The sequence below is a fragment of the Lissotriton helveticus genome, chromosome 1_1 (genome assembly GCF_964261635.1).
Source record: "Lissotriton helveticus chromosome 1_1, aLisHel1.1, whole genome shotgun sequence".
NCBI lineage: Eukaryota > Metazoa > Chordata > Amphibia > Caudata > Salamandridae > Lissotriton > Lissotriton helveticus.
In genome coordinates, this window is record NC_136057.1 from 57915506 (window position 1) to 57941634 (window position 26129).

General features: G+C 47.1%; 1 protein-coding gene across 1 annotated transcript in view; it reads left to right on the top strand.

Moving 5' to 3' along the window:
• The window catches only part of LOC144767479 (uncharacterized), a 67054-nt gene that overhangs the window by 2899 nt on the left and 38026 nt on the right, over positions 1-26129 (top strand). The window lies entirely within an intron of this gene.

The following is a 26129-nucleotide window of genomic DNA, read 5'->3' on the forward strand; positions in this document are numbered from 1 at the left end:
TATGTATGTATGATACCCCTCCATCTCTAGGATTCTCTGAGGCCACATATCATGTGTTGCTATGTACTGCAGGAAAGGAATTAGTTTATAACATTCTTCAGCCAGACAACCGTCATCGCAAATGTACTATCAAAAATTCCCATGCTTCTCTGTTTTAAAAAAACATATTTTATTAATTTTTATGCTTAACAATCCAGCGTGACAGCGAATCATATGTAACAAAATACATATAGGAGTTTCCTACTAGAATCAGAGGGCGATCATTTCAACGTACTTATATTCTGTAAAGCGGTGTTACCACCGTAGAAGATGCAGTGACCGTGTTGTAACTCATAGTAGCAGTGCTGGTTTCACTGGTATATTCATTCGTTCTACGTCATCTTAACCTAGCCCCGCCTTCCTATAACTTACAACAAAAACATTCCCACCCCCTCCCTTCCCTAGACTCCCTCCTGTCCTCCCATGAGCAGATAAATAATTGGTTTAGTCCCTGTTCGTATGTATATTTCCAATTAATTGGTTTAAAGCTGTGCGTGTATCTGGTTTGTTAATGTCTGGGGGGATCTGCTTTTGGTTTTCTACGTTTTGTATTGGTGGGTGAGTATCTAAACGACAGCGTCCTAATGTAATGAAGCTTCAGAGGATATAAAGAGTTCACGCACTGCGTCCCATTCTAGTGAAATAGGGGTCTTTCTTAATCCCATGGTTTCCTCCCTCCTTATTGACATGCTTTCGGCACTTCCCCATCTGACTCCTTTTCCATGCCAGGTCAGCATTGCAGGGGGCAATGCGGATTTCCACCTCATAGTAATTGTAGGTTTTTCCAATATTAGTGATAAGTTCGCAAATCGGGTTGCACTGTTTGTTTCTTGCGTTTACGGCGCAGTCCTAGTATACAGTATTCTGTGGTGTGTCCTCCTATCATGTTTGTAACAGTTCCTTAGACCTTCATCACATTTGCCCAGAAGGAGACCAATCGAGGACAAGCCCATAACTTATGTAACAGATCAGCAGTCTGTGCAAAGCATTGGGGACAGTGATCTCCCACCTCCGGGTTTTTTTTTAATCGGTGCGGTGTAAGGTAGGCCCTATGAAACACCATGTGTTGAATAAGTTTTAATTTGGAATTGCAGGATACTTTTTGGTGGTCTTCTAATGTGATGTCCCATTCTTTGTCAATTGTTTCTTTACCTATTTCAGTGCTCCACTTTTCTCTGAGCGCCTCCAGTGAAACTTCTGCGTGGGAGTGAATTCCCTTGTACAGCCATAGGGTTAAATACCTTCCGTTGCCCATAAGGTGTAATGTATGTACTAAATAGTGTGTAGTAGGCTATCTGCTATCTGGTGCCCAGTTTCATCTAATGTACCTACTGATGCTACATGTAGAATGCAAAGGGAATTTAGTACCCCTTGCTTTCTAACAAAGTTACAAAAAAAGTGAAGGCCCCTTTAGATTGATACACACTTCGCACACCATTCATACATAGTTCATACACAAACCTCCTCTTCACCAGTAGGATGTCACTAGACACAGGGGATGCAATTAAAAAGATCAATCTAGGTGAATACAAATCTGAAAAAATACAAATTTATCCATTAACCCCTTGCACGCTGATGACGAGCTGGGCTCGTCATGAGGTAGCCTCCTGCTACGCTGATGACGAGCCCAGCTCGTCACGTAACATGCGGTTTCGCAAAAGTCAGCGTACGAGCGGAATTCCGCCCACACGCATGCGGTTAAAAAAGACACTATACATATCATGATACATTAAAATTACTAATGTGTACTAAATCATAAAAATCAGACCCTGTAGTCTGTAACACAATCTAATCTTTGTTTAAAAAAAATATACATTTATGTACAAAACTCATTTATACACATAAATACTTGGGAACATAAGAAGGAAAAACAAATTCCTTTTTAGGTCTCGCCATGGAATTCGCATCCGAAGGATGCGTCCAGGGCTGGAGACTTATAGCGAGCTGACACGGGGGAATGACGGACAAAAAACTGTCACGCGCTTCTCCCCGGCTGGATTCAGCTGCTTGCACGCGCACGTCGGCTCCGTCCACATTCACCAGAATTCCCGCGCCGTGCACATCCCCACACATACACACATGCATGCATGCGCATACACACACAGAGACACTCGCTCGCACACACTCTCTCCCTCCCCCCGCAGTCATCACACACGCATATACACACGCACGCATACACACAGACTCCAAGACACATACACACACGCACGCTCACACACATACAGAGCCCCCCGCCGCCCCACGCACACACACATGCCCCCCGCCCTCGCAGCTCAGTAAAGGCTCAGTAAAGGCCCCCACTCACCGGTACTTGTCTTCAGGCGAGGGCTCGTTGCAGGCGGCGGCGGTCTCTTCCTTCTGTGCGTGCGAGGCTCTCTCACCTCACGGGAGCCCGCCCGGGCTTCCGGTGTGTCTTCACGTCCCGCCCCCGGCCTGCCTGACTTCCGCCCGGGATTGAAAACCTTGTTCTCATATTAATAATCACTCGCGCTTCATTCGCGGGTGAGTCTTAATGTGTGTTGTTGCTGATTAGAGAGTGGTGCAGGCAGGCGGGCGGCGCGCATGCTGTGCACAGTCCTCGTCACTCTTAAGCATGGCCACCCGCCGCGGCCCCCTGTGCAGCCGCCCCCCCCGTACAGCAGAGTCAGCAGCGCACCTTGATCACTGTGGCAGCCGCAGGCAGCTCAGCTGAGCCGGCCGACACAGGACACCGCTCTGGCCGCCACCAGGAATCGAAAGAAAACTGCGAGGGCTCGGCGGTGGTGCCCCCCGCCGCGGCAGCACAGCCGCCCAGCTCAACTATCTAAGTAAGTGCCATATGGACGGCCGCCTGTGCCCTGCTAAAGAAGAACACAGCTGCAGGCTGCAGTGTTATGCGCCCGTTTTACTTCTTCCTATTCAGCAATGTCGGTGGTCGGTTGGAATTTCATTCTGCAAGGGTTTCTGATCGGGTTGGCTGTTGCAACTTCGAAGGGATTCCGGATTCTGCAAACTAACTTCGAGCTGAGTTTCGTGTGGTACGATCGGGGGCGTAGGGTTTTATTTATTGGACTATTCTTATTGTAATCGACTGTGAATCCTGTCTGCAATAGAACAAACAGAACGTTCCAAGTTTTTTAAAACGTTGGACGTGCGAATTTTGTTTATAACAGTGCCATTTTGTAAATGTTTATGTATGCATTGCGTTTTCCATCTCATAAGACCAATGCAACCCTGCTGACAGTCTGCACCAAAATGTAATGTATTTATTTTTTTCCATGTGCCCTGTTTTGCTGGCTGTGTTTTTTTTCCTTGGTTGTTTTCTTTCCTTTCGCCCCCTCTCCTGTGGGAACCTCCTTTGAACTGATAACATGCCAGCGCATTTCCCCGTCCTTCCCCTCCCCTTTCCCGTTCCCCGGGTTCGATTATTGTCAAAGTTTTTCTGAAATGTCTTGGTTCCATTCAGAGGAGCAAACGTGTCCTACAAGTTCTGCCTTGCAACAGGAAAGTTAACTGTCGAAGGAGCAAGCAGTGTCATGAGTCCCCGTGCGGGTCTATTCTCTTCATATAAATTATATACCTCATTTTTGATCTTGCTGGTTGAAACCCTCTCGCAATCGACTAAAATTCTGCTAAACATCAGCAGACAGGAAAGTCGTTAGCAGCAGCTCGCAGACCGTGATATGTGAGATGTGCTAATTGCTAGGTGATGGGGTTTGAGTGTAGGGGATGGCTGCTGTTAGGGCAGAGATAAAGTTCTGTGGAGTGCGCCTGTGCTCTTTGCTTGCCGGCTTCCCCTTTTATTTGCTGTGTTTACTTTACAATTTACAACAAGGGGTGGTGATGGACAGAGTCTCTGAATTAAGCAGAGTACTCTCACCCAGTCAAGAGATCAGGGCTAGATCCAACACCGTTTTTTAGCTCATTGCACCATCCCAGTTTCAGAACCTGGCTGTATGCAAATTAGTCTGTCCCTGGCCCAGTGCATCATGGGAACAGGGCAGACCAGACTACAAAAGCCAATTCTTACACTGGGAAGGAAACAAGCTTCCGGGGACCGGTTTCTGCCATTTCAGGCGTCTTCGGCCCGGCTTGCTTGAATCCTGATGGTGCAATGAGCAAGGGACTCACATCTGAGTATACCCTTCCACGCTTAGGGTGGACAAAATAATTTACAACAAGGGGTGGTGATGGACAGAGTCTCTGAATTAAGCAGAGTACTCTCACCCAGTCAAGAGATCAGGGCTAGATCCAACACCGTTTTTTAGCTCATTGCACCATCCCAGTTTCAGAACCTGGCTGTATGCAAATTAGTCTGTCCCTGGCCCAGTGCATCATGGGAACAGGGCAGACCAGACTACAAAAGCCAATTCTTACACTGGGAAGGAAACAAGCTTCCGGGGACCGGTTTCTGCCATTTCAGGCGTCTTCGGCCCGGCTTGCTTGAATCCTGATGGTGCAATGAGCAAGGGACTCACATCTGAGTATACCCTTCCACGCTTAGGGTGGACAAAATAATTTACAACAAGGGGTGGTGATGGACAGTCTCTGAATTAAGCAGAGTACTCTCACCCAGTCAAGAGATCAGGGCTAGATCCAACACCGTTTTTTAGCTCATTGCACCATCCCAGTTTCAGAACCTGGCTGTATGCAAATTAGTCTGTCCCTGGCCCAGTGCATCATGGGAACAGGGCAGACCAGACTACAAAAGCCAATTCTTACACTGGGAAGGAAACAAGCTTCCGGGGACCGGTTTCTGCCATTTCAGGCGTCTTCGGCCCGGCTTGCTTGAATCCTGATGGTGCAATGAGCAAGGGACTCACATCTGAGTATACCCTTCCACGCTTAGGGTGGACAAAATAATTTACAACAAGGGGTGGTGATGGACAGAGTCTCTGAATTAAGCAGAGTACTCTCACCCAGTCAAGAGATCAGGGCTAGATCCAACACCGTTTTTTAGCTCATTGCACCATCCCAGTTTCAGAACCTGGCTGTATGCAAATTAGTCTGTCCCTGGCCCAGTGCATCATGGGAACAGGGCAGACCAGACTACAAAAGCCAATTCTTACACTGGGAAGGAAACAAGCTTCCGGGGACCGGTTTCTGCCATTTCAGGCGTCTTCGGCCCGGCTTGCTTGAATCCTGATGGTGCAATGAGCAAGGGACTCACATCTGAGTATACCCTTCCACGCTTAGGGTGGACAAAATAATTTACAACAAGGGGTGGTGATGGACAGAGTCTCTGAATTAAGCAGAGTACTCTCACCCAGTCAAGAGATCAGGGCTAGATCCAACACCGTTTTTTAGCTCATTGCACCATCCCAGTTTCAGAACCTGGCTGTATGCAAATTAGTCTGTCCCTGGCCCAGTGCATCATGGGAACAGGGCAGACCAGACTACAAAAGCCAATTCTTACACTGGGAAGGAAACAAGCTTCCGGGGACCGGTTTCTGCCATTTCAGGCGTCTTCGGCCCGGCTTGCTTGAATCCTGATGGTGCAATGAGCAAGGGACTCACATCTGAGTATACCCTTCCACGCTTAGGGTGGACAAAATAATTTACAACAAGGGGTGGTGATGGACAGAGTCTCTGAATTAATGCCAGAAACCGGTCCCCGGAAGCTTGTTTCCTTTCCAGTGAAGAATTGGCTTGGTAGTTTGGTCTGCCCTGTTCCCATGATGCACTGGGCCAGGGACAGACTAATTTGCATATAGCCAGGTTCTGAACTGGGATGGTGCAGTGAGCTAAAAAACGGTGATGGATCAAGCCCTGATCTGTTGACTGGGTAGGAGTGTTCTGATTAACTCAGATACTCTGTCCATCACCACCCCCCTTTTGAAATTATTTTGGCCACCATGAGTGTGGAAGGGTATGCTCAGACATGAGTCCCTTGCTCACTGCACCATCAGGATTCAAGCAAGCCGGGCCGAAGACGGCTGTAATGCCAGAAACCGGTCCCCGGAAGCTTGTTTCCTTTCCAGTGAAGAATTGGCTTGGTAGTTTGGTCTGCCCTGTTCCCATGATGCACTGGGCCAGGGACAGACTAATTTGCATATAGCCAGGTTCTGAACTGGGATGGTGCAGTGAGCTAAAAAACGGTGATGGATCAAGCCCTGATCTGTTGACTGGGTAGGAGTGTTCTGATTAACTCAGATACTCTGTCCATCACCACCCCCCTTTTGAAATTATTTTGGCCACCATGAGTGTGGAAGGGTATGCTCAGACATGAGTCCCTTGCTCACTGCACCATCAGGATTCAAGCAAGCCGGGCCGAAGACGGCTGTAATGCCAGAAACCGGTCCCCGGAAGCTTGTTTCCTTTCCAGTGAAGAATTGGCTTGGTAGTTTGGTCTGCCCTGTTCCCATGATGCACTGGGCCAGGGACAGACTAATTTGCATATAGCCAGGTTCTGAACTGGGATGGTGCAGTGAGCTAAAAAACGGTGATGGATCAAGCCCTGATCTGTTGACTGGGTAGGAGTGTTCTGATTAACTCAGATACTCTGTCCATCACCACCCCCCTTTTGAAATTATTTTGGCCACCATGAGTGTGGAAGGGTATGCTCAGACATGAGTCCCTTGCTCACTGCACCATCAGGATTCAAGCAAGCCGGGCCGAAGACGGCTGTAATGCCAGAAACCGGTCCCCGGAAGCTTGTTTCCTTTCCAGTGAAGAATTGGCTTGGTAGTTTGGTCTGCCCTGTTCCCATGATGCACTGGGCCAGGGACAGACTAATTTGCATATAGCCAGGTTCTGAACTGGGATGGTGCAGTGAGCTAAAAAACGGTGATGGATCAAGCCCTGATCTGTTGACTGGGTAGGAGTGTTCTGATTAACTCAGATACTCTGTCCATCACCACCCCCCTTTTGAAATTATTTTGGCCACCATGAGTGTGGAAGGGTATGCTCAGACATGAGTCCCTTGCTCACTGCACCATCAGGATTCAAGCAAGCCGGGCCGAAGACGGCTGTAATGCCAGAAACCGGTCCCCGGAAGCTTGTTTCCTTTCCAGTGAAGAATTGGCTTGGTAGTTTGGTCTGCCCTGTTCCCATGATGCACTGGGCCAGGGACAGACTAATTTGCATATAGCCAGGTTCTGAACTGGGATGGTGCAGTGAGCTAAAAAACGGTGATGGATCAAGCCCTGATCTGTTGACTGGGTAGGAGTGTTCTGATTAACTCAGATACTCTGTCCATCACCACCCCCCTTTTGAAATTGTGTTTACTTTACGGCAGCTCTTACCCCTGAGGCAGTCGATCCATTCACAGCCCCCTGACCCTGCTTGTTGTCCAAACACAGCTCCGTAGTGCTTCATTCGCTTTGTTTTATGTCTTTTGCCCAGTAACATAAACATTTGCTCTTTGCTCAAGATTTTTTTAATGAATCTGATTCCCTTAAGTCACCACAAGTGAAACTATCTCTGGCTGGCAGATCTTCGTTTATTTGAGAAGCCGAGAGGACCACGATACAGCGTGCATGCAGGCAGGGCAGGATGTTTTTTAATGAAATACCCAGGATTACCGCACACCTGCGGCTAATAATGTGTACTCATTTGAAATTGTTTCTATGGGTCTCCGTTGTGCCCCAAATCAATCACTCCTAAAATACTTTTGTGTCAAGTAAGTGTGGTTTGTAAGTAGTTCTTGAATGACTCTTCATTTGGCTCAGAAACTGCCTAGCACCAAATTGCCTGTTGAGATTAATGTTTCCAGTGACTCTACTGAGACCCTGGCGCAGCATCATCCCATCCACAGTGCTGTTACAGTGGAGAAGGTTTTGGGCACAGGCGTGCCTGGGACTCCTTTGGTATTCAAAGAAGACAGCAACAGTGGCGAGCAAGATTTTTGGACAAAGGGGCGGAGCGCAGACAGATGTAGCATACATTTCAATGGCATCACTCGGGAACACTTGCCCCGTGTGTATGGTAGCCCGCCACACTCTTCCAGACATTGCGACTACTGCCAAAGTAAGTGCCACCAGCCTCTGTGATTTACAGAATGAAAGGCAGCGCATGGTCAGGCACAGCTGCAGCCTGCAGCCAGTGCCGGCCTGTGTTAGTACTAAGGTCACAGGTGGCACTGCGGGATTTTTTTTATTTTCGAATATCCTGCTGGCCTGAGCCCCCAGTTGCTAATTATATATTTGTGCTCGGATTTCTTGCAGTACACCTGACAGAATGCTTGTGAACACTGCAAAGCACGTCAGTTTCACCCTCACTATTGCTTGCTTGCTTGCTTGCTTGCTTGATGGATGAATTACCCATTAGCACTTCAGCTGCTGTCAGTGGAGATGTGCTACGAATAACATTTGCTAGACTATAGTAACTACGAAAGAGTAATTGTATTGGTATAATGTGTGCCTGATGTGAAGTGCCCTTACACCCTACATTGGTATGAGCATAACAATAAAGCAAATGAACTGTTGGTGAGAGAGGGGCCAAAAGATGTTAGAGTGCTTTAGAAATTAAATAGATTATATACACAACATATAAATGATTGGTACTACACGATGGTGTTGGGCCATATATGACAGACAAAGAGCATTACAGTAGAAATAGAGCAGTCACCAATAGTGAGTAAAAGCAAAGCCATAGGTCAATTGCAGCAGTTTTAAGATCTTCTTAGAGTTTCTCATTGCTCAAATGTGTGTAATTTCTCTGATATTTATATATGGTTCCCTCGTTTTCATTGCTTGATTTAGCTCGCGCGAAAGTGTCACTCATAGTCATTAAAATGTCACTCATAATTTCACTGAAATATGAAAATGTCACACTTGGGCAATCTGAAACCTTGGCAGCTATGAATCACCCGCCGCTTAACTTCCTGCTTCCTCCGGACGTGACGGCCCATCCCAGGCCGGCACATCCGGATTTATCATCCTGGCGCCCTGTTGCGCCATGACCGTTGATTGACAGCTCTGAGGCTGTATCGACTGCGGGCAGGCCGGGCGCCGGCCGGCCCCTGCTGACTGTATCTGCATTAAGTTAAGTTTCCAGGGCAACAGGAAAACGGGAGTCGACGTCGGACTCTAGAGGCACTAGCAGCAGAGATACATTGTAGCGCGGCGGCGCCGCTCAGAGAGCTCAGCTCAGTCAGAGCTGCTGCAGTGAGTCTGTGGTTTCTTTAGGCGGCACACATTAGTCGGCAATAAGCTGAACTTGAGAGCCCGGGCCCACAAGAGCTGCTGGCGCGCCGCTGGCACAGCTGGCAAAATGCGTGACAAATGCATTCAGTGCGGTGATGCGGATCACCGCACTGATATGCGTGAGTGTCACACCAGTTGCGTGACACTTGACAGGACTGTGAAGTGTGTAACCTCATTCTTCTGTATGTACAGCGCACAGACACCCTCTCCTGGTGTTGAAATTCACCAACCACGAGAAACGGACACAGGAAATATAATTCACCGCAGGCTGGAATACTTCAAAATGTATTTATTTTCATTCCATCAGCGCAATATGCAGGACGGGATGACGCGTTTCGGCCAGCAGGGTGGCCTTGCTCACATAATTGCGTTGTTGGCTAAACCTGATTAAATACACCCGAGTGCCTATCACGTGATAGTGCAAGAACTACAAATTAAGTAAACCGTGAAAACATACTACTGGCATACATCCCTCAAAATTGTACGTCTAGTATTAAAATCCGTCACAAATTTAATCTTGTTGCATAGTGGGTAACTAAACAGCATTTAAAAAAATAATTACAACAAAATGTAAGTTATTTACAATGATTTGCAATCGAGGCACACAACTCAGTGCTGATGAGCAACAGTTAGGCGCTTGAGCCCCATTTCCGACTGTCGCCCATTACCAAAGCTCTTGTTCACTATAAAAAATATAGGCGTGTGTGAACAGCACAGTGTAAATAGTGCAGTGACAGGTATACATATCCAAAGTGAAGCAAAACAAAGCAAAGGCTGAAGAATATTGCACACTGCTGACAGCGTCAGTTGATAATAATACTTTTATGGAACACATATCATGTACGCTCAAATATTTATGGCTAAAATATTTTGCACTGTTTGCACAATATATTTGTGATGTTTACACTTACCTATTTGAAATTAAAATGTACAAATGGACATTTAGTCAATTACCATTAAAAAGTTTTACTTTTTTGCTAAGATATTCTTGTAATCTTTTATGCAAACAAATTTAAATACTGCATAAATAATTTTAACAACAAATACTTTATATGTAGCTTTTTATGTACATAAGAAAACTATAGCATAAAGCAAAAAACATTGCCATTTACAATAATAATAGCTCAAACTTAAATAATGCGAGACCTATTGCATTGCAAATGCTTGTTCCAAAAGGAAGCCGGCAAATCATACGTGCATCAATTGTAACAGCTATAAATGATTTGTAGAAAATGCTGAAATTTGAAACAATTGTCACCCCAGATTTAACACAGTTTCCTTCAAAGAGCATCAACGCGTTTCGGCAGGCGCTTATTTATGGCCAACGCCTTCTTCAGGAATTTTTTTTTTTTTTACATATAAAAACGTCCCAGTCCCAATAAACATCTGTAAATTCTGGGAACACAAAAAGTCTCCAGAAAGCACTACCACCGGGTGTTCTAAGTCATCGGTACCTTCAAGCAGATAAAAAGCTCAATATCCTGTCTAACGGTTTTGGGATACTGGTCACCCGTCACTATCATGTATCGGGAAGTATTCCAGAACTGCATGGTTAAATATAATCTGTCACTGTTAGATATTAGCCACCATAAATTTGTCAGTTGCGGTGTACGTTAAAATATCCTTCACGGGAGCCACAGCTCTCTGTGTGCGGTAAGCGGCAAACAATATGGACACAGATTGGAGGGTAATCCTCAACTACGATCTTTCTTTTATTAGTCAAAGCCCATGGGAGGTTTGCTCAAAAGAATCCCCCTGTGCACGATAGGCAGCAGGCATCGATAAAAAAACAGTCCTCGGCTTGGATCTGCTTATTTCCAGCTGCAATGCTCTGGGCAGATACCTCCGACAATCAGCGAAAACCAACTTCACATGATCTAATAAAACACTGTCAGAGAACAGCATCCCAACAGTGTTCAGACCTTCTCATATCCATCTGGAGAAGCTTCTAGTTTTTATTACTCTTGTTTGTGTGGGGATCCCTAACCATGGAACATTAGGGGCATAGGGGAGTAACCTCTTAGTGTATTGGATTGTTTCTTTTTTTAATATCTGAGGGCTGTTTTCAGCAAAAGGGGAGCCGCTATTGGGGTCCTTCCTCCAGGCAATAACAGGGTATGGAGGGTCATCTGCTCTGGTGTCTGTTGCATCATCCCTGTCTCATGGAGGTGATAGCTTTTAAAGTTGACTCGCATAGCAGTGTGCCTTAAAGTCCGGGACCCCCAAGCCTCTCTGGTCAGTACTCAGCTGAATTTTCAAGAGCCCCACTCTCCTGCGGCCCCCACCCCATATTAATTCTAATAGCAGCATGTTCGAGGTCTTGAAGCTGTTTTTTGGTACTACTACTATGGGCAGATTTGTGAAATAATATAACAGTCTTGGGAGCATAACCCTTTTTGAAATGGCAACTCTCCTCGCCACAGAAAGTGGTAATAAGGTCCAGAATGCGATCTGATTTTTAAGTGCCGTGGTTGCACGTAATAGGTTACCGCCCAGTAGTTCTTGCGTTCCCCTATATATTTGTATGCCGAGGTATATGAAAGTAGTAGGCTCAACTGGGAATGCCCAGGCGCCAAAGCGGATCGGCTCTACCCTTGCTGTGTCATTGAAATAGTAGGCATACAATTTGGACTAATTCATGGGAAGGCCTGAAAGACTTTGGAAGGGAACAAATATACTTGAGATGGGCTCGAGATCACCCTGTAGATTGTTTAAATAAAGAATATTATCATCTGCGTATGATGAGAGAATATGGTTGCTGTTTCCGATCTTAATACCCTTTTCTGTTGCAACGGAGCGTAGTTTGATGGCTAATGGTTCGAGTGCTAATATGAACAAAAGCGGAGACAGCGGGCATCCCTGACGCGTGCCACAGGCTACCGCATAAGCCTGTGAAATGTGGGCACCCGTGCGGGCCCGTACAGTAGGTGCCGTGTATAATAAGTTAACCCCTCTCACAAACTCCCGCTGGATAAAAAATTTCGAAAGGACAGTTATGTTATGTTATGTTATGTTATGGGTGTCTTATATAGCGCTCGGCTACTCCGAAGAGTGTCCCGGCGCTTTCTGACCCACAACAAACTGCAAAGGGAAGGACACAGTGAAGCAAAAGCGCAAGCAGATTTCTGGACGTAAAGCCACGTCTTCAAATCCTTTCGGAAGGCCAACAGATTGGAAGTACTGCGAAGCGCCAAAGGAAGAGTGTTCCAGAGCTGAGGCGCCAAGCGTTTAAAGGAACGCCCCCCAACCCTTGCTTTTTTAACAACAGGGACAACGGCAAGGCAAAGAGATTCCGATCTTAAAGCTCTAGTCGGTTTGTAGAGAGCGAGCCGTTTCTGGATGTATTCCGCTCCTACGCCATGGAATGCCTTATGCGCCAGCGTAAGTGCTTTGAAAGCAATCCGCTTCCGGATAGGCAGCCAATGCAAAGAAAGCAGAAGTTCCGAAGCTCTCGCTCGGCGATGCAGGCCAAAAATGGCACGAGCCGCCGAGTTCTGGACTACCTGTAGCCTTTGGAGAAGATATTCAGGCAAGCCCAAATAGAGGACATTTGAGTAGTCAAGTCTCGAGCCAATAAGGGCCTGGATCGTGATCTTCCTGTGCGCCAGCGAGAGCAGGGGAAGGAACTTGCGCAGCATCTTGAGAAGGCCGTAACAAGTACCGGTCAACCCAAGGATCTGGGACTTGAGTGTCAAGCCGTTGTCAATCTTGACCCCCAGGTTCTTGGCAATCAGAGAAGATGACACGGGAGGGAACATATTCACCGGCCACCACTCCTGCCAGCTTGGGTCAGACTGACACCCGAAGAAGAGCACCTCAGATTTATCTGGGTTGCACTTGAGGCTGTTTAGCTGGAACCATTCAAAGACAGCCCCGGATGCTCTCTCCATCGAACTCAGCCCCCCTTCCACAAGTAAAAAGGAGCTGAGTGTCATCGGCAAATGACACGATCTGGGCCCCAGCTTAGTGTGTCAAAAGCTTGCCTCCGGTCTAGGGAGATTTAACCAACTTCAGTGTTATCTGCAGTTGTAGAAGTCAATACGCGGTATAGTTGCCTAATTCTGAGGGAGGTGTTATGGGCAGGCATGAAACAGCATTGATCTATGTTTATTAGTTTTGGCAAATATTGAAGTAGTCTACAGGATAATATTTTTCTTACTATTTTATATTCGGTGTTTAATAAAGAGAGAGGTCGGTATCCGGACATGTACCTGGGGTTCCTGCCTAGTTTTGGGAGGGAAGTGACCAGTGCCTGCCCTGAGGTAGGAGGGAGGGACCCTGTGTCTAGTGATTCCTGGTACAGGCGCCCTAATTAGGGGACCAGTGCCGTGAGAATATCTCATAAAGCTCCACCGGGAGGCCGTCCAGGCCCGGGGTTTTGTTTCTTGGGATGTTCTTTTATCGCTTCTGTAATTTACATTTTTGAAATGGGTTCTGCTAACACTTTTTGGTGCGCTTCTAGTAATTGGGGTAATACGAGACCATATAGGAACACCTCCAATGCATCTTCCTTGGGATCGCTAGGTGATGCATATCATTTCATGGTTTCATAATACTTCATAAATGCTGTATTTATGTCCGATTGCGTGTTTCCTGTGGTTCCCTCAATCGTATTGCTCTCTTGTATGGGGGTTGGAGCATCTTTCAAAGTCCTGGCCAGGAGAGAGCCAGCCTGATCTGCCTCTGCATGTTGTTTTGTGTATATGTTCGATAATCTATGACTTGTAGTCACTTTAAGAGTTCGGCATGTGTGATGTGAGCCTCTTGTAGGGCCGGTTCCTTTGAGGTCTCAGTGATTGCTGCTGCTCCAGTCTACTTTCTATTTCTTTTAGCTCTCTATTAATCGTTTGTCAGACTCCCAATATTGTGCTGATAGCTACACCTCTAATAACTGTCTCAAATGCCTTCCCATTCTACTTGACGTGATTCTGTAGTATCTGCATTTTCGGAGAAATTATTCGAAATAGCTGTGGCTAGGGTGTTGCGAAATACAGAGTCTTCTAGTGTTTGGGTCTGCAGTCTCCGTGTTGGGATTGAAGTAGGAATTTTACCCCTGGAAAATGTTACCTCTAGGGGGTTGTGGTCCGACATCTTTTTCCCGAGGTATGTGGTTTGGGCAATTTGTGCAACCAGGAGCTAAGAGCAAAATATCCTATCTATTCGTGTATGTAACATATGTGGGGGAGAGTAAAATGAATACTCCCAGCCGCTTGGGTTTTTAGTGCGCCAAGCATCAGTTAGTGCCCATCCTTTTGCCATCCTATGCAGAGAGGCTGCTTGTTTCTTGGCACCTGCTCCCTGCAATGGAGTGTGAGAGCGATCGAAGTCTATATCAAGGACTGCATTGTAATCCCCTCCCAGAAGCCAGGGGGATTCTACCCAATCAGCTAGGATATTGTTACGTGTACCTAAGAATGTATCCTGCTCTGCCTTTGGGGCGCATATGCTGCCAATCACTATATGCATATCATCTAGTGTACCGTGGATCAATACATATCTACCGTTCACATCCACTCTTTGGTCTAATGCAACAGAGGGAGTACCGTTTCTGATCCATATAGCAGCTCCCCTTGCAATGGCAGAGAATGTTGTATGGTATATTTGACCCGTCCTTTTTCTCTGTAGCTTGGTGGCCTCTGAGTTAGTGAGGTGTGTCACCTGCATTAAAACAATATGTGGTTTCCACCTATTCAATTGGGCATATACTCTGTGACGCTTATGCACAGATCCCTTTCATCTAACATTCCAGGTTGTTATTGTGTACCTTCCTAACGTAGCCATACGTTTGTGTATGTTTTGTCTTATGACTTGTCATTCCTTGACAGCTTGTATACATAGCGGTCTTACCTAGGAGTGAGCTAACTGTACAAGTACCCTTAACATTACCCAATAGAAGGTTCTGTCCGAAGAACCAAGGTAGGCCAAACTACAAAACAAGGTTCATTATAATACACCTTGAACTTTGGTGCAGTCACAATGGGGGAGATGGGTACCATAGTCTGCCGTGTTTCTATGTGTGGAGTTCTCTTAGCTGCCATACAGCTGGCTGGGTGCAGGCCTTTTGTAATGTTGTGAATGTATTGCAAGGCCAAGAGAGCATATAGCTCAGTGTCACGTCTACCTTAGGGTATTTTTCTAAGGCCTGATTGACCTTGAGTCAAGGTATTCATCCAAGGTAATCGTTTACTAATTCTCGGGTGATGGACAGGAAAAGAGCCATACTGTTCTCGGAGTCTAAATGCAGGTTAGTATCTTCGGATGATTCGATAGACTGGCCCAGGGAGAGAGTATCTTGATAGTCAAGTGCTGCTGTTGTCATTAGTGCTGATTTTTGCCTTTCTGCACTGGAGATGGGCTTGTCTTTTGTCTGTACGGAATGGTTTTCTGCAGCCTGATCTTTCTTAACGTAATGTATGCAACTTTTGTGATTTCTGTTTGGCGGACTGTGCCGACCCCTGCAATGTGTCGGGAACCAGTGTGACCTACGTCCATTCCACAGCCTCCTATGGGTTTTCAAAGAAATAAGAATTCTGTTTGTATATCACTTTTAGTAGGGCCGGGAATAGGAGGGCATATTTGAGATTGTGAGCTCTGAGCGTCTTTTTGACCTCCTGGTGCTGAACTGCCAAAGTAAAGTCTGGGAATAGCGAGATTTATTTGTTCTCAAATTGAATTGAGCCCTTCTCCCTGGCAGCTCTAAGTAAAGTGTCCCAATCTTTATAATTAAGTATTCACACTAATATTGGCCTGGGTGGTGCCCCTGCTATCAGTGGTCTCCCGGGGATTCTGTGTGCCCTTTCCACTCTGAAGGATTCGGTTAGTTGCTCCGGGCGATCGTGTCTTGTAGCCACTGTTCCACGAATTTCATTGGGTTTTTTCCTACGCTTCATTCTGGAAGCCCCACTATTCTCACATTGTTTTGCTGTGAACAGCCTTCGGCGTCGTCTGCCCTATCTTGTTGGCTGGATACCTGGCACCGCAGTTGTTCTATTTGTTTTGCGTGGGCTTTGTGTTGTGGAACCATTTCAGTGAGGAGCATTTTACTGTTTTTCACATTCGTAGCTGTTTTGCCATGCTCAGCCATTAGGAGCGCAAAGCCTGTTGTTAGTGTGCTCATTTGTTGCTCAATCACTTTCCTTGATTCCCAGACTTCCTGTAATATAAAATTTAGTTTATCTTCAGGGTCTTCGGTGGCTGCTGGCGGAAGGCAGTCTGGATCAGGTACTTGGACTGCGCCGTCCTGCTCGTTATGTTCTGCTCCCCCGATGCTAGTGGGTCTGGTTGTTTCCCCCTTGTATGGCCCATCTTTGGTTATGCAAGGGCGTGATTGAAGAGGTGATAATCTTTTAGGTCAGTGTCACCTTCATTCACATGTAATTATCAGCGTCTTTGCACCTTGCAAGCAGTGTAAGGTAACTTGCCCAATAGTCCCCAGAAAAGAGCAACGAGGTCTCTATAGGGTGGTGGGGCCTTACTCACGAGTCACCACTACTTTTGGAGTGTGCTGGTGCCAGTTCTGTGGTGTATGCCCAGGGGGTTCCTTTATTTGTACCCGTATTTTATTGGGCAGATGCATTTCTAGGTATGGGCGCAATACACAGCCTTACAGACTCGCTGCACTCACTGCTTATAGGGGGTCTGATGAGGGACAGGTAATGAGTGGCACTCGTTTCTTGTTCAGGGCCCACTGGTAGTCAGACTCCAGGGCTAGCCCAGGCCTCTAGGGATCGGGCTGCATGCTTGTTCGAGTTCGGTCTGCCCACCTGGTACCAGAGCGGAGAGGCCCAGAGCCCGGGGTGCACTCCACACTCACAGTTCTCTTATTTGCTCCTACTGTAATGGGGCTGCAGTGGATTTGGGCCAACGTTAGATCGCGGCACAGCCAGGGCCCGGTGAGGCCGCTGCACCCGTTGTTGATTGAGGCCCCTTTTGTTTTTCGATCACTTGATAATGACCAGGTGGAGACCATGCCACATAGGCCTGTTTACATCGAGACTGGATCACCTGTTCCTTGGTTTTTAAGCTGCAGACCGACCCTTTAGCAGAGGCAACTGATGTGTTCCGTCAAGACTGGAGGCAGGCGCTCAATTATGCATGTCCCCTGTTCTCCATGATCGTGAAGCTTATGGCACAGGTCAGGAGACAGAAGATGAACCTGTTGTTATGGACACTGGTTTGGAGATTGCAAGCTTGGTTTCCAGTTCTTCTCGACCTTTCTTTGAATTCTCCAATCCGTGTACCCCAGACTCAAAACATTCTAAGGGATGTCCAAGGTCATTCTTCACTTCATGGCAAGGAAGCGTACAGGGAACGCATCCTCTGGTGTGTGCACTTCTCAGAGAAATCAGACTTTCAATTCCTCCCAAACCTCGATATTCACAATTGTAGGAAATAAATGTGGTTCTGCACTTCCTGGAATCTTGCCAGAAAGGAATTGTTGAGTAAAATAGCTAGTTTGTCATGTCTTATGTTAGGTAAATGGGTCTCTGATGTCAGAGCCCAAGATATTTGTTTCTGAGTGTACACCATGGAGGGAGTTACCTTCACAGTGTCAAGAAATTCCAAATTGCACACTAGGATAGTTGAATATCTGGCATTGCCAGGCAATCCTAAATTGTGCGTAACTCGTAACTTGTGCATAGTAAGTTGTTTACGAGGTTATGAGACCATAACAGTGGAGCTGAGACTCCCTGGGACAAAACAGCTGCTCACTGCAATCAAGAAACCATTCAAGCCGGTTCCCCCAGCAACAAATGCACAACGGTTTCGGTGGATTATGACCAAGGATGAAATCAGTGTCTCCAACTTTTGGTTGTACTCAGTGAGGGGTTCGATGACATCATAGGCCTATACCTTGGGTAGCCGTCTTGAGGATAGTTTGAGGATGGAAGCCTGGTCCTTGGACTCCACCTTAAAGAAATTCTGCTTCAAACCAGTGATGGTGGTGGCACCACTGGTGGTTAATAAGCGTTAAACTTGCATAATCAGAGTCTACGGTCCGAACAAGGAATGTAATTATTGCTCGCAGCATGTATCTGACGTGCAGGACTGCCCAGTTGCAGGAAGCTGTGCTGTTTCAACTTGTGTGTGTGTGTGTGTGTGTGTGTGTGTGTGTGTGTGTGTGTGTAACCTTGAGCGCTTTTAAAATCTTTGGCATCGAAGTCTGTGCTTGACCTGTATTTTCTCGCTGCCATAATCTGTCTTTTAAAAACGTATGCAAATTGCACAAATTACTCTCTGCTTTCTCCCTATCTGCACTCACCATATCTGGGACTTAAAATCCGCCAAACCCTCCCTGGTCCACCACCACCCATTAGTGGGCTGTTTGTGTGGAGGGAGTTGAGAGTGGCGTAGTGCCACGCTCCTCTGCCATTTTGGGTGAGGAGACAGTCTAGTTGCTCAAAACTCGGCACCAGCCCAGTGAAAAGGGGCCAATGTCGCAGAAGCGTGCAGCGGATGCACCAGAGGCACGCCAAAGGCAAGGCCGTCTGCGCCCATCCACGCCAGTTCGTCGCCAGACATGCTGCCTCCCCCACTAGAGATAGGCTCTTCTATGCTCGGAATGACTTCCTAAAAATCATGAACTCGGTGAGCAATTGTAGACAGTCCTATGGGGACGCCATTGAGGGCCCACTCTGCTGTATACAGTGCGGCTTCAGTACTGTACTAGCCCCGTCCCCACACTGCTACCTCCCCCATCCCAGTAAGCATCTTAGCATCCTCAATCTGAACTGTCGCTCCTTAGCGAAACACTTTGCTGATGTCCATGACCTATCAAAGGACACCTCCCCTTATGTCCTCTTACTTACCGAGACGTGGCTTTCTGATGCTATGATAGCCGAGCCAGGCCTTGCGCTCCCTTTTGGCTACTGCATCCCTATATAAATAGGGAGTCCAAAGGTGGGTGCATCGCAAATATTTTTAAATCTTGCTACACATGTGCTTTTGTAAAACAGGTCATCACCGGATGCGAATGTGCACACTTTAAGATCTCACTGAGCCCCAACTACATGATGTCAGGGCTCCTGGTATACCGGCCCCCTGGGCCATCCACTGACTTTAGGACTACCCTCATGGAGACGGTTAGTGTATTAGCAGTTAACGCCGCTAACTTTACCGTCACTGGGGATTTGAACCTCCATCTGGATAATTATGATGACATAGACATAGCTAACTTTGTAGCCGATCTTGCAGCTTGTCAGCTTGTGCAATTAGTATCGGGTCCGACGCACATTGCCAGCCACCTGTTAGACCCAGTCTTCACGAACGTACCCTCACTCACAGTGCACACGCCCATCCCCATGGGATGGTCCGACCACTACCCAGTCCTTATGTCACTCCAAGGTATAACCCCGGTATGGAGTACAGATTATTCGGTCTCCCTCATACGTCCATGGCACTAATTGAACTGGGCACAATTCGACGCATGCCTCTCGGTTACCTGCCCGAGGCTGCCGGTTGACGCCAACAAGACATACAGGGTTTTCTCCAACTGGATCAGGTATCCGTTAGACAGCCTAATCCCTGAGAAATGGTTTTTTAACCACAAATCTAAAACTAGACCATTGTAGAAAAGCAACTTGGCCAATATGCGCAAGAGCTGCAAGAGGCTGGAGAGTATTCGGAGAAGGGATTTCAATCCCACCGCAAAGGGCATTTACCAGGCAGCGATTAAGAGGTACCACAAGGCCATTCAATTGGCCCGAGTGGCATTTTACGCCAATAAAATTCACGAAAGTGATAACCCTTCAAAGAGCGCATTCTCAATAGCCTTTAATCCCAGCAGACTGCCGCTGGGCCAACTATCAAGTCCAATGAGCAGTGTGAGGACCATGCCACCTTCGTTGTTAGGAAGGTGAATAACATCTATAGGTCCTTCCCAACAACACATAGTAGCGAGCAAGCTGCACGGGGCCCTCAAAAGGCGAATACCTTAGACATCTTTCCGCCTATCCCTGCCGACCAGCTACGAACACTGTGTAATAAAGTCAAGTCTGGATCTCCAGTAGACCCGCTCAAACCAGACCAATTCAGGAAAGTGCTTCCTACTATCTTATCCTCCATGGGTCAAACAAAGGGGTGCCACAGGGTTCCTCCCACAGCCCCCTGCTTTTCAATCTGTACGTCCAACCCCTGGCCGCAGTAGCTAAGAGCAGAGGACTGACCATGGTCTCCTATGCCGACGATACACAGTTGGTAGTGGCGCTCTCGAATAACACCGAGCGGGACGCCCTAAAATTTCAGGGCAACCTAGCAGCAGTTGCTGAATGGATTACCACCAACTGTCTCCAGCTGAATGCCAGCAAGTCGGAGGCACTGCTGGCAAGGACCATGGTCAGTGCAGTGAACGCTGGTGGGCCGCAAGCCTTGGTAGTGCACCCCCCGCCCCCCAAGCAGGTTGTGAAAAATCTAAGGGTGTGGATAGACTCATCTCTCAACTTCCGTGCCTAAACCAAAAAACGGCTTTGGACCACTTCGGGGGCTTCGAACCCTATTGGGTGTCTTCGATGCACCCACACAACAGATCATCATTCAGGCGTTTGTAATTTCAAGCCTGGACTATGCCTGCTCTCTGTATCTAGGGACCAATAAGGTTGAAATTCTGAGGCTACAAAGGGCACAGAACGCGGCAGCAAGGACCCTGCTAGGTCTGTGCAGGTCCTGCCCGGTTTCCAACGCCATCCGGCGCCTTCACTGGTTGCCTGTAGCCAGGCAAATAAATTCAAGGCTTTATGCATCGCCTTCACAGCCTTGAAACTGTCGTCCCCCAACATCTTGGCCAGCCTCCTCTTGCCTTATGTTCCATCATGCCATCTTTGCTCACAGTCAACACCTGGTAGTGGTCCCTGAACACAAAGTCTGCGCAAAGGCTTCTTCTTTCGGAGCACAGCGGCCCTCCTCTGGAATGCACTTCCAGCTTACATCCATTGCCATACAACTATCTACAATACAGGAAGGCCGTTAAAACCTACCTTTTCCCTGCACCATATTCCTTCCCTCAGTCCCACCCTTACATGTCAGTTGCTATGCTGTCCGCGCCGGGTGTCCCTTCACTGGGGCAGCTGTTGCGCTTTACAAGTTGTGGTAACGTGACATAACCTAACAATATTTCAGAGCTTACATGAAAGAAAATTAAATTCTATTATTGTCACGGAGGTGAGGATTTTCCCACACTACATACAACCAATACAGTTCCCACTCAAGAAGGAGAATGGAAGCTCATTGAGGATAGGTACCTTTCTTTAGTATTGAGCGATCTTGACAAATCTGCTCCCATTCTATTGATGATTGTAAGAAATACTTTGAGCAATGTGGACGATTCTACGGTGGCACAGGATCAACGAATGACATGACTCACAAGGGGTTTTCCTTTCAAGCTCTGATCAGCAACATTCTTACCAGTGGATGAATGGCAACAGAGAGGGAATTTTTGCACAAAAAAAGAGGAAGCGATTCGCCTTGTGCCTGTTTTACGTGGAAAGCAGGGGCTTTTTTTTCTGAGCATGGGACTCATTGGATAATACGAAGAGAGAAATGCGTAATCCTTACATCTGTGTCCTTAATAGGATAGAAACCTTTCTGCACAATCGCTAAGAAATGTATTCTCTTTCTATTAGGGTTCCGTTAAAAGGTCCTTTCCCCATGATGATAAGCAGCTGTCTCCAAACGTTCATAATGCCATAGCCTGGTCATTCCCAGGACTTTCAGTCCTGCATGGCCTTTTCATCTCTAGTCGAGGATTGTATGCAATATTTGTCTAACCTGTTTACTTGTCTTCCCCTTCTTCACGCATATATACTCCTTGATCCTGATGTTATTCCTTCAGGACCTCTTCTCTAAGTCCTCCTCCTTTACTAAAATAATAACATTTGTTTTCCCCAACTAAGTTAAGTGGCAGGGTTATTGCTCTAGCTCAGAGAATCTGTTTGTTTGTCGCCTCCTACAACGTTGCACCAACTGTGTGACACAACAAAATTAAAACCTTGATGGAGGAGATTGATTCACATACCTTCCCCCTGGTAGATACCACTTCAGCACCTAGTATTATTTGACAAAGGGAGTTCTCCACTTTCTTCCCTGAAACTTCTGCAAATTCCTTTTGAGGTGGCTAGATCTGGTTAGCTGAACAACGTCAATCCTGTAACAAATTGTAAACCACTAAATCCCTAAGTTGGACCAGTACCTCTGCCATTACTCCCCACTTAGTTGTTAATGGTATGGTTCCTGCCCCTCTTAAAGACATCAAAGTGAATCCCTTGTCCTGGAAGCCAGGAGCAGATTCCTTGGTTTAAAAAAAGTTATTACCGATATTGTTACTTTCTTTTGCTCTTAGCTGGTGGAAAGGTTTGTAGCAAAACCACTTTCTCAGTGAACTAGGGAATGATTTCGGCCATCACACACTACAGAGACAGTGCTTCTCCCTATTATGGATGAGCTGAATTGGGAGTAGGAGCCAATGCTTTGATCTCATTAGATTTCTCTGCTGTCTTTGCACAGTTGAGTACTCCATCTTGGTGAACCATGTTGAGGCTTTGGGCATCGGGTGCTAGGCCTTTAAGAGCTTCATATCATTATTTTCAGGCTGAACATGTATCGCCAGATTGGGCAACGTTTCACACATTGCATGGAATTTCAGAGTGACTCATGGGTCCTCAATCTCGCCCCATTTGTTCACCAGCTATGTAATCCCACTTGCTGAAGCTTTACTTGAGAAAGGTGTTTGAGCATTTATGTATTGTAACGACACCCGAGACTTGCTGTGTCTAGACACTTAACTCTCCCCTAACATTCCACCAAACAATGCCTGTCCTATGGCAGAGGCTGGACTGAAATAAACTAAGGTGAAACGCTGAGAAGACAGAAGTTCTGCTTGTTAATGGCCGTAATGACTTATGGCTTGATGCCTACTAGCCTTCGGAGATGGGCACTCTTCCAATCTTTGCTCAAAATGTGTAGAGCTTGAAAGTAAAGATCAACCGTGCTTTCTCGGTCTGGCAAGGTCTGTGAGTCTTGTCATGGTGCATGTATCATATTAAACGCCAGAAAGAGATTGCCCCTTTTTTTACCTTAGAAAGCAGGCACCTTGTAGCAGCGGCATAGATTGGGTCCAGTTTGGACTAGTCGAACATCCTCTACTTACAGTTTCCTACACTTCACATGATTGTTTATTTTGAGAGCCCAAAACATGGCCAGTGCCTCCTTCTCAGTAGTGGAATGTCTACATTCAGCCTCCGGCAAAGCCCTAGATGCAAAGGCAATAATGACTTTCTTTCCGATCTTGCCGCTGTAGACAGGTGGATATCTGACTATGGTTACCCCCAACTTTTTGCATAGTGTTTAGCTGGCCTGGGATCCTGCTATTCAGGGCCCCAGGCCATCTGCTCTCACTGTAAAATGGACTCCATGTACTTTAGGTACATACCTGATTGGGTATTGGGTCACCTCTGTGAGTCCCTGTATTGTGTACCATAGGTACCCAGGGCGTAGGTGCATCCAAGGCCTACCAGGAGCTGCAGCATGTATCATGCCACCCCTGGCTGGCCATCCAAACTGACACCACAGGCTGATCACTCAGCTTGGGTAAGGTGGTGTAATAACCTTATATATAGACACATATATACCTATACGTCACTCCTATGACAGGCCTTAACAATCATGGAGGCAGAGTGCTTGGTTTTATGTGAGAGGGTGCTATGGCATGAGCTGAGCCCTTCTGCAGTTTCAGAACCATGTCCTTATAGCTGTTCTATGATATAGCCATACCATATACTCTTCAGTGCATTATAATCCTCGCGGTTAAATGCTAACTTTGGTTTGGCTTTATCAAAACATGTCGTGTAAGGTGTCAAACGCTTTGGAATACTAACCTCCCCCCGCCAGTCCTAGCGACGGGGGTAGAATTCCACCTTTCTAGAGGGAGAAGACATGTTGGTTACTGCTTTACCCGGTTAAAGTTAAACAGAGCCTCGGCATCACAAAATGGATGCTGCTGCCACAGACACGAGTCTGACCTCCTGCTGCTGGACGAAACTCCGGCAGGGGAGGCCTGGACAATAGGCTTCCTGCCTTGGGAGGTGCTAGCACCTCCCCAGACAGCCAGTAGTGTATTGGGTCAGGGTGGGTTGAATGGAAAGATGCTTTTCCAGACACTGCCTGGGGCACACAAGGTGCTCCATGCATAGCCCGGTTAAAACCAGTTTCTGGGGCACTCCAGTCCCAGCTCTGACGCGAAACTGGACACCCCCTTCCCAGGTTCCACCCATAGGAGGGACCTAGCAGGTAATCCAGCCCCTTAGTTTGGTATAAAGTTAGGAGCTGAGTCTAGAGACTTCAGATTACCCTGGAAAGAAACACGATACAGAACTCTTGGACTTAGACATTCTATGCTGACTAGAAGACTGAAGAAGATCTCCCTTGTGGTCAAGGAGTGACCACCCTGTTCAAACAGGCACCACCAGTAACTTGCCGCTTTGCTTTGTCATCAGGAACCCGACAACTCAGCGACTCAGAGACTGGACTTCCAGACATCTCCAACTTCGATCCACATCCACAGCAAAGCTGAAACCCTTGGCGGGCACGAGAGATGTGGGACCGGTTATCTTGGGCTTCCTGCACTTTGCTAACTGTGCAACGGCCGAGGCACCCTCGCAGTTGTGCATTAGGGTAAGAGAAGCCCCAGACCCGAGCATCATTTGCACCAGAGCTCAGCCCTCCTCACTCCACAAGTGCTGCGTGGGGCCCGCTCCTGCATTTCAGCTTGACGCGTCTTCCTGGTTGTTAGCCCGTTGGCTAGTGCGCCCCCCCTGAAGACAAACCCTTGAATTTTGAACGCTTGCCTAGTTGCTCTGGGCTTGCTCCAGCTTCCCTCCAAAAGAGAAGCGCCTCAGACCTTGCTGGTCTGACCTGAAGCCAATCTTTACTTCCTGCGTTGGTTGCGGTTGCCAAGGCTTGTTGGGTCAAATCCGGATACCAACACCGCAGTCAACTAGATCCATCGTGGGACAGCTCGTATCTAGCTCCTGGTCGTTGTCGACACCTCCTGGTCCACGTAGCTGCAGAGACAAGCTTCACCTCTTCACCTGTTTGCATCGCAACATCACCTGGTTCCCTCCTGGTTCTATCCTGGTCCCTGGCAAGTGACCCAGACTCTTTCCCCTCTGCTTTCAGGTTCTTCACAGCTTTGATCCACTCTTGGATCCACCCGGACACTCTTCCTTCGGCCGCCTGCAGCACTTCCTTTGCAGGTCTCCATTGAAAGCATCGCCGAAACCCGACACGAAAAGACACCTTTGCACCCGGCTTCCCTGGGTGAGGTAACTCGAGTACTCCGGTGCTCCCGTGGGTGTTGACTATCTCCTAGCTTAAAGGGGTTTTATCGTAGTCCACTCGGAAGTGCCCTTAATCTTTAGCTTTGTGATTTCTTCGTTCTGCATTGAAGTCAATGAGAACCCGCGCCTGTGTTTAGACACTGCAAGCGCCGCCTGAGGGTCTCCTACTTCCTAACCTTCGGTTCTGTACTGTAGCCCCATTGATTCCTTAGGCCCTAGGCCTACTCACTGTTCATGTATGGGTTCTTATACCACTTACTTAGTATATGGTTCGTGAGGCCCCGAGGGCAGAATTGTATTTTGTGCAACTTAAAGTATGCTGATTAAGTAACTTGTAATGTACTTCGATCTCTGACCTCATAAAGAATGCAGAGGGGTTGTGTTAGTAATAAATACATATATATTTGATATATACCTTGTGTGGTGTCCTTTCATCTGGTATTCAAGGGATTATATATGGTAAAACAGCTGGCTTCACATGCTCTCTGAAGTTTTAGCCTAAGACTGCTTTGTCCATGCTACCACTAGGATAGCTGGTCTATAAGGTTGACTTTACAACCATCACCATAAGGGTTGTTTGGACTGGTGCAGGGTACCCACTAGAATAGTGGACATCATATACCAGGCCAACGTCTCA